Genomic DNA, 9,855 nt, shown 5'->3' on the forward strand with positions numbered 1-9,855 from the left:
GCCTCTCTGCCTACTTGTGATCTCTGTCAAATAAATAAATAAAATCTTTTAAAAAAACAAAAAACAAATAAAACCTTGCTGTTACCTGCATATGTGCTTGCATGAAGTTGTTTTTTTTAAAAAAAGATTAATTTGTCATAGTTTCTTTCAAGAGAGAATAGGCTAATAACAAATTATAGTAGCTCATTAGAAAACTGATCTATACCTTTCCAAAAAATTTATCATTCATCTACTCTCTTGCTTTTTCATCAATCCAGTTTCTCATTTAAAAAAAAGAACAAACTCTAGTTTCCATTTTAGAGGTTAAAACACACACACATAAATCTGGGGCGCCTGGGTGGCTCAGTGGTTAAGTTAAGCCTCTGCCTTCAGCTAGGGTCATGATCTCAGGGTCCTGGGATTGAGCCCCATATCGGGCTCTCTGCTCAGCAGGAAGCCTGCTTCCCCTCTCTCTCTCTGCCTGCCTCTCTGTGTACTTGTGATCTCTGTCAAATAAATAAATAAAAATCTTAAAAAAAAAAAACCCACATAAATCAAATATACTGACTTTTATTGTCAGTAATAAAAGGAAAGGTTATTTTTTTGTCCATCTCAAATTATCTCATTCATTTATTCAACCAATCTATTTGAGTCCACTATTTTGGTCACTGTATATACAATGATAAACAAGAAGGACAAAGGTCTTGCCCTTTAGGAACCAACAATCTAATAGGGAAGACTGACATTAAAAAGTAAAAGTAAACAAGTACATTTATATAGGATACCGTCAGGTGCCCTGAAGTGCTGTAAGGAAAATAAAGTAGCATTACTGGCAAGAGTGGGGCAGGCAAGGGGAGGAAGAACACCACGTTAAACAGGCCAATCTGAGGAGGTAACACTTGTGCAGAGATCTAATGATGAGAAGAGGCCAATCTTGCAAAGATGTGGGGCTGCACTATCCAAGAGGGCAGCCACTAGTCACATGTGGCTATTATGTAACACTTGAAACGTGGCTAGTTCAAAATGAGATGTGAGGTAAGTGTAAAAGACACACTGGACTTTGAAGATTTAGTAAGAAAAAAAGAGTGTTAAATATCTCATTAATAATTTTCATGTTGATTATATGTTGAAATAATATCCTAGATACATAAAAAAAGTATCATTAAAATTAGTATCACCTGGGCGCCTGGTAACTCAGCGGGTTAAAGCCTCTGCCTTCGGCTCAGGTCATGATCCCAGGGTCCTGGGATTGAGCCCCGAATAGGGCTCTCTGCTCGGCGGGGAGCCTGCTTCCCCCTCTCTCTCTGCCTACTTGTGATCTGTCAAATAAATAAATAAAATCTTTAAAAAATAATAAAAAAAAATAAAATTAGTATCACCTATTTCTTTTTATCTTTTTGAATGTGGCTACTAGAAAATTAAAAACCAAGTATGTGTCTCATATTATATTTATAACGGACAATGCTGGTCTAGAAAGAGGATTCCAGGGAGAGAAGAGAAGATGAACACACAAGGGACAAGAAACAGCTTCCTGTTTTTAAGGACCTTTAAGAAAATCAACATAGCAGGAAAGAGTGATCCAATCACAAAAGGCTGGAAAAGTGGCAAAGACCAGATCATGAACTCTGCAAACCAGGGGACTATAAACTAAATACGTGTCCCTCCCAAAATTCATTATGTTGAAGTTTAATCTCCAATGTGATGGTATTTGGAGGTGGCGCCCTTGGGAAGTGTAGAGCCCTCATGAATGGGATTCATGCCCTTATAAAAGAGATCCTAGATGGGGTAGCTGGGTGGCTCAGTGGGGTTAAAAAAGATCCTAGAGCGCTCCCTCACTCCTTCCACACAAGAGGGCCATCTATAAACCAGAAAGAGGGCCCTCCCTAGACATGGCATCTGCTTGCACCTTGAACTTGACTTCCAGCCTCTAGAACTGTGAGAAATAAATTTCTGTTATTTATAAGCCACCCAGTCTATGGTATTCTATTATAATAGCCTGAACAAACTAAGATACAGGGTAAAGAGGTTGAATCTTAATCCAAATACAAGGGAAGCTACTAAAAAATTTTATGTGGAAAAAATTATTCTAAGTTCCCACCGCCTATCCCATTTATGGATAGTTGGTTCATACTGCTAGTATAGGCTTCAAAAGATTAGCTAATACAGTGATTCCAAAGAGGGGTCCCTGGTTCCCTAAGGGCCAATGTAGATAATAATCGAGAGTCTGTGAATTGATATTAATATTTCAAAAAGCTTATTAAAAACTGCACCTTTTCTGCAAAGGGAACTGCAAAGACTAATTGATTTTTTTTTCCTTTCCTTGTGGCTGAAATTATAATTACTCAACTAGTCCTCATGTGGCATATGTGATATGTATTAGTCCTTGTACACTATGTCATTTAGGATTAATTTTTTAAAAAACAGATATATTTCATTTTTTCACTCAAAAACAAGTTCAGACTCATGGAAGAGAGGAGTAGTATTTTCAGAAATCAGTCACTTCACGAACACTGAGCCCACAGACCTAAGTCACAGGCCAGGATTGGACTCCTGGCTTTTAACTGTGCATCCAGCTCTAATTATGGTTTCACAAGCAATCACTCATTCCTTTTAAAAACTATAAATTCATCCAAGGACAAATAACAATTTATGCTAAGAAAAAACAGATGATAAATCCCAGTAAAAAGTGCAAGGAGATTTTTAAAAAGATGAAAGATTATTTATATAGTAAATGCCTTGTATTTATATGGTAAAATCTTATCTTTATATATATATATATTCATTAATAAAAACAAAAGTAACATCATATATATACTCTTCTAATCTTTTGATGAATGAATAAAGGAATTTATTCATGTAAGAGACATTATCAGCGCTCACCACAACAAGAGACGATGTAGGTCAGTTCATAAAGTCATAAAGACCACTAGTCTCCTTCTTAGTAACTTCCCTGTAAAAAAGATAATCTCATTTGATTATAAGGTTATCCATGTGGTCCCTACACTGGTAGATTTTATAACCCGTATGACACAGTGCATGGTATTAAGGAGGTGGCAAATGTAGTGGTTATGGACATGAATGAATCACACCAGACTTTTCAATCCAGGGCTCAGGCTTCTGTTCATTTGTTAATACAGGACACACCAGCACAGAAGCTCAGAATATGAGAAGAAGATAATTATGTCCATCCCTCCTCCCATATAATAATCACTTAATATATGAACCTGGGTGAAGCACTTCAACTCCCTAGTTTCCATTTCCTTACCTGCAAAACAGAAAATAATGCCACCTCCTAAGGTGGCTGTCAGGATTAAATGAAGCAACAACTATGAAGCATTTACCAGTGCTTGCCACGTGGAAAGCAGGAAGTAAATATCAGTTATCATTGTTATTTCATTATAGATTCTTACAAAACGGTGACTGTCACCTATATACAACCTGGCACTGTAAACAACCAACACTGTATGATTAATCCAAAGTGTACTGCTAGTTATGGCTTTCCTAAAAACAAAATTTAGGTTGTTATCCATCAGAAATGGATGGATCAGAAATGGGTTTGGATATAACCATCAGAAATGGGTTTGGATATAATGGCACTTGTTTCCTAAAATATCTTACACAGGAAAACTGTCTCTACCCTCCAATGAATTTCAGAAGAAAATATTTTCTTCTCTATGAAGTCTCATGAAAATTATGACTAATAATGCACTGTATTCTAGACACTTTTATTACTCCAAACGTATCTGTGACCAGCAGTGGAATTAGTACAAGCAAAAGGATATATTTAGGAACTTTTAGAAAACTCTGTCTTAACACCTCAGCAGATATTACTAGTACTCCTCCAGCCTCTTCTGTCTCTCCCAATCCCCTTTTTCTTTCCCTTTCTCTTACTATTTTATTCTTCTCCAAAGATACTTACATCCTCCTCTCATCCCCTTTCCCTTCCCGTCTCATCATCTCATATTCTAAGCTCCCTATGATGGCTGGTCCTGCATTAACCAATGGAACAGAAGCCTGAGCCCCGGGGTTATTACTGAAAATTTAGCTGCATTCACTACTGGCCCAATTTCACTATAAAGAGTTTTATTTCTAGTGGATTTTTAAAACCAAGTTAGCACCGTATCATATCATAATAACTAGACCTTGAATCTTCTTTGGTCTCATTAGAATGGAGGCTGATCCTTGTACCTCTCCTTCCCCAGCCTTCTAGGTACCAGGCCAAACATTCTAAACTCCCCAAATAATCCACTGTTGGCCAAGGGTGGTGTGAAATGTATAAAGGGAAACCTCACTAAATTGGAGGCCAAAGGCCAGGAGAGGGAGCTCTCATACCCCACCAATGTCTTCATTTGCAGAACCAACAGAGAGAGACCTTGCAAATCCAACTACCACCTCAGCAGGAGAAATAAAGATTTTTTCCTTACCTGGCAATAGCCCAGCCAATAAGAGACTGTCACAACTCAGTGACACTGAAAAGCCCCTACATTTTGAACTCCCAGTTTACCCCAATGGACTTTTTGTTTACAAGAGCCCCTCCTGACTCTCCTCTTTCCTCTACAAAAAGAGGGGTACTCTACTTTCTTCCCCAGACTTGCCTATGATTTTGCTGTAGTTTGATGTCCTGAATCGCAATTCTTTGCTATTCTTGAATAAATCCACTTTTCCTGGTAAAATAACTTGGCAGTTTTATTTTTAAGATTAATGATGACAAGATAACTAACAACTAAGATACTATAAATGGTGGTCAGATCAGGGCAGCTCTAACCCATGAAGCCTGTACAGCCGGCCAGTTTGTTTTTTTTTAAATACTTTATTTTTTCTTTAAAGATTTTATTTATTTATTTGACAGAGATCACAAGTAGGCAGAGAGGCAGGCAGAGAATGAGGAAGGGAAGCAGGCTCCCCGCTGAGCAGAGAGCCCGATTTGGGGCTCAATCCCAAAATCCTGGGATCACGACCTGAGCCAAAGGCAGAGGCTTTAACCCACTGAGCTACCCAGGCGCCTCAGCAGGCCAGTTTTTAAAAGGCATACTTTAGCAGTCTTAACTAGGACATGCAGTCTGGAATAAAGACAAGCCCAAAATGCTTGTTAAACTCAAGTCAAACTCATCTCAATTCTAAGCTTAAATAAAATAACTACAGAGCATAGTATACTGGAACAACTAGTCTGCTGTCTGCTGCTTGTCCTATGTGTTCTCTGAGAGGATCATTAATCTTTCAGCCTTGGTCTCTTCATTGTAAACGATGTCTAAGGTCCCTTTCAGAACTATTATGGCATGATATTGTCAGTATCAACCAAATTTTGTACAGGTGACCTTTGAACAACATAGTTCAAAACTACACAGGTCCCCTTACATGCAGATTTTAAAAACTAAATACAGGGGCGCCTGGGTGGCTCAGTGGGTTAAAGCCTCTGCCTTCGGCTCAGGTCATGATCCCAGGGTCCTGGGATCGAGCCCCGCATCGGGCTCTCTGCTCGCCAGGGAGCCTGCTTCCCTTCTTCTCTCTCTGCCTGCCTCTCTGCCTATTTGTGATCTCTGTCAGTCAAATAAATAAATAAAGTATTAAAAAAAAAAAAAGAAAAACTAAATACAGTACAGTCTGTAAATATACTTTCTCTTCCTTATGGTTTTTTCTTTCTTTCTTTCTTTCTTTTTAAAGATTTTATTTATTTATTTGAGAGAGAGAGACAGACAGTGAGAGAGAACATGAGAAGGGAGAGGTCAGAGGGAGAAGCAGACTCCTTGTGGAGCTGGGAGCCTGATGCGGGACTTGATCCCGGGACTCCAGGATCATGACCTGAGCTGAAGGCAGTGGCTTAACCAACTGAGCCACCCAGGTGCCCTTCTTTATGGTTTTCTTAATGACGTTTTCTTTTCAGGGTGCCTGGGTGGCTCAGTCAGTTAAGCTTCTGACTCTTCCTTTCCACTCAGGTCATGATTTCACAGTGGTGAGAGGTCAGGCTTCCTGCTCAGTGGGGAGTCTGCTTGAGATTCTCTTCCTCTGCCCCAAAGACACGTGTGCATGCCTCTCTCTCTAAAATAAATAAATAAATCTTTAAAGAAAATATTTTTTTTTCTGGGGTACCTGGGTGGCTCAGTCAGTTAAGCATCAGACTCCTCATTTTGGCTCAGGTCATGATCTTGGGGTCCTGGAATCGAGGCCCATGTCAGGCTCCCTGCTTAGTGGGGAGTCTGCTTGCCTCCTTTCTGCCCTCCCCGCCCCCACACTTGCCCACTCCCTCTCTAATAAATAAATCTTCAAAAAAAAGTTTCTTTTAGCTTATTTTAAGAATACAGCATATATGTAACATATACCATGTGTATTATTTGACTGTTTATGTTATCGGTAAGGCTTCTAGTCAACAGTAGGCTAGTAGTTAAAGTTTTGGGGGAGCCAAAGTTATATGCAGATTTTCAACTGTATTGGACAGGTCAGCACTCCTAACCTCCATCTCTGTTCAAGGGTTAAATGTATTTGAATTTAGACCATGGTCTTCACTGCCCCAAAGCTCTTCTGGAAACCACACCCAAGAAAACCAAAGCTAAAAATAAATAGAGGCACCAAGGAAGAGATTTCAAAAAGGGCCTGTGGTGGGGATTGCACCCATCATACTTCAGTACTCTTCAGCAGAACTAAATCCAAACTACCACTGCAATGCTTTAAGAATATTCTGGCCACCACACAATTTGTGGACTCCTATGTAAACTTTATACTCATTCATTGATTAAACAATAAGTATAAGGTACTATGGGGACTTGCACATTTATATTACTTAAATAAAGGTCCCTAATTTCTCTACTGCCTAGAAGATTTGTGCTGTAAACCAAACCATGTAAATTCCTACAGCTAGGTCTTGGAGGACATGAGAAGCATGAAAGAAAATTTCAAATGATGACTACCTTCCTACATGTCAACTAATTCCAACAACTTCCATTTATACCTCCTTTCTTCTTTATGCAATAATCAATTTAAAACCTTTTTCATATATTTAACACTTAAAGAAAATGTAAATGTTTCTATTTTAATATCTAAAGGAACATTATTTATGGATAAAGTGCATTTTAAAAATATACAGTGAGTAGGAAAAGCACAACAGTTAAGATGAACTAAAGAAAGGATAATAGGAAATATCAGTCTATCAAGGGGTGTGTGTGTGTACACACACACACACACACACACAAACATATATATATACACACCAAAGAAGTTTTTTCTACTGTTGGTAAAATTCGGCTTCACTAGGAGGAATGTCTAAAAAACAATCTACAGTCCTAATAACTTTATTATAAGGTTTTAGTCTATTATCTGTTACTTCATCATAAGTCTTGGGTCCTTAATTTTATTTCAATGCCTCACCACCTGCGAAGTGTGAATTCCAGGAGCATGCCTATGCTAAGAAAAGGTCTATAAAGCAATCAATAGAACTTACATTTAACAGAAGTGAACTTAGACCTTCTACAGGCAGGGTGACAACTTGCTAAGAAACAGTGCGATAAAAATAGATCAGTTCCATAAAAGTAAAATAGAAACTTAACTATATTTAACTTTGAAATTAATGCAGCAAAACAGAAACAACCTCCTGACTAATTTGCCTAACTCACTGGCCTTGTTTCCTCCTCTCCAATGAAGCTCTGTGGAAACAGTCAAGAAGATGGTTAGTTGGTAACGTGATGCTACATTCTCTTGTTTTCCTCTGATCTTACTGGCCATACTTCTTAATCTCTTCAGTTGTTTCCTCTTCATCCTCCTCACCTTGAATGTTGGAGTGTCCCTAGGATTCAACCCTTGAGCCTCTTCTCTTTTCTATCTATATTCACTCCCTAGGTATTGTCATCCAATTTCATGGCTTTCAACTTACATCTATATAAAAATTTTGATCCCTGAGAGATGCCTTGCCTACATGACATCCCCATCTGAATGTCTAATGGATATCTCAAACTTAACATGTCCAAAACTGAACTCATCTTTCCCACCTGCTTCTCTCAGTCTTCTTATTTCAGTAAATAGAGGTGCTTGTAATTGTTTAGGCCAAAAATCTTACAGTTATCTTTGATCACTTTCTTTGAATATGAATACCATATCCAACTTATCAGCAAGTCCTGCTGGCTCTACCGCCAAAATAATCCAGCTTCTCACCACTTCACTGCTACTGCTTTGGTCTAAGCCAGGAACACCTCCCACCTCACATACCAAAAAAGAACCTCCTCCTAACTGGTCTGCTTCTAACCTTGCCCCTAACAGTCTAATCAACAAGGCAGCCCAGCAATCCTTTTAGAGAGTACATCAAGTCTCATTGCACTGCTCGAAACCTTACAGTAGCTTCCCACTTTAGAGTAAAAGCTCAACAATTATCTATCAGGCCCTACACAATCTTCCCTCCCCTTTCTCTATGCTCATATCTACTACTTTCCTCCTCCCTCAGCTCCAACTACCTTGGCCTCCTTACTGTTACCTGCACAAACTAGGCACTCTTCAAACTCAGTCTCCCTGTGCACCGTCTCCCCTGCCTGCAATGATGTTCCCCAAGACAATCCATGTGGCTTGCTTCCTCACCTCCATCAAGGTTCTAGTCTAAGGTCTCCTTTTCTGTGAAGCCTTCCCTAGCCATCTCATTTAAAATCTGCAACCCCACCATCCCACCATTCTTTCAGCATTACCCCAGTCTCATTTCCCTGCTTTATTTTCCTTCATAGCACTTACTGACATGAAACAAACTATGTGTTTTCATTTTGTTCACTCTAAAATGTAAGCACTATGATGGCAGGGATTTTTGACTGCTTTGTTCACAGCTGTCCCCAGTGCCTGGAACATAATCTACACCTTAAGGTTTTCAAAACTATTTGTTGAATGAATCACTGATACTTAAATATCATCAGACAAAAATATCACTTCAAAACACCCAATTATAAGCAGAACTCTCAAGCATCCACACTCATGCACAGTGTTCCAAAAGGAGAAGCCAGTTAGTGTTTAAAAAATGAATTAGAAATTAATTTTTTACTGCTTACTTTTGCTAAAGCCATCTGCACTTGCCTTAAGAGTCCTAGGCCACACCTACCGGTGTTGTTTTAGTTTTACTAAGCATACAGACTTCAAATAGAAAAAAATACAGGCTTTTTCCTTTCATCAGTTACTACTGACAAAAGGCCTCAAAGTGACCCCTCACAACAAATGATTAGGATGTTCAGGAGAGAAAGGACTCTAGAAAAATAAAAATAATCCCTTCAATCCCCAAAGAGGAATCTCTCCAGATCTCTCCGAAGACATGTTTTCTAACTTCATATCCCTTAACAAAGTGATTCTTTTTTTTTTTTTTTTTAAGATTTAATTTATTTATTTGAGAGAGAGAGAGACCACAAGTAGGCAGAGAGGCAGGCAGAGAGAGAGGGGGAAGCAGGCTCCCTGTCGAGCACAGAGCCCGACGTCGGGCTCGATCCCAGGATCCCGAGATCATGACCTGAGCCAAAGGGTTAACCCACTGAGCCACCTAGGCGCCCGAACAAAGCGATTCTTAATATGTACAGGAAATCTTAACTGAAGAAATAACATGACTATTTAACTACACATGCAGAAAAATCTGGTACTCATCCTTCTTTTCTAAAAACCTTTAACTAAAACTAGACTTACAATTTTTGTTGAAAATGTTCTGCTGTGAACCTGGCTTAAAAAGATACTTGCTTAGCTAAGACACGGGTGGATCAGTACTGTATCTTACAGCCGAACACATTTTTTTCTATTGTTTATTATTTAACACATCGTTCCCAGTCCCCTCTATTACCCCCCGAAAGAGTAAAAGAGAAAACAAAAATACACATTGGTGCAAGCAATCAGGCATGCTATGTCCAAAGCAAGCTGTTCTGGAAAGCTATGACC

General features: G+C 39.0%; 1 protein-coding gene across 6 annotated transcripts in view; it reads right to left on the minus strand.

Moving 5' to 3' along the window:
• DENND5B (DENN domain containing 5B) overlaps positions 1-9,855 on the minus strand; it is a 203,166-nt gene that overhangs the window by 191,764 nt on the left and 1,547 nt on the right. The gene's annotated exons all lie outside the window — the stretch shown is intronic.

Source organism: Lutra lutra, chromosome 8, assembly GCF_902655055.1.
Source record: "Lutra lutra chromosome 8, mLutLut1.2, whole genome shotgun sequence".
Taxonomy (NCBI): Eukaryota; Metazoa; Chordata; class Mammalia; order Carnivora; family Mustelidae; genus Lutra; species Lutra lutra.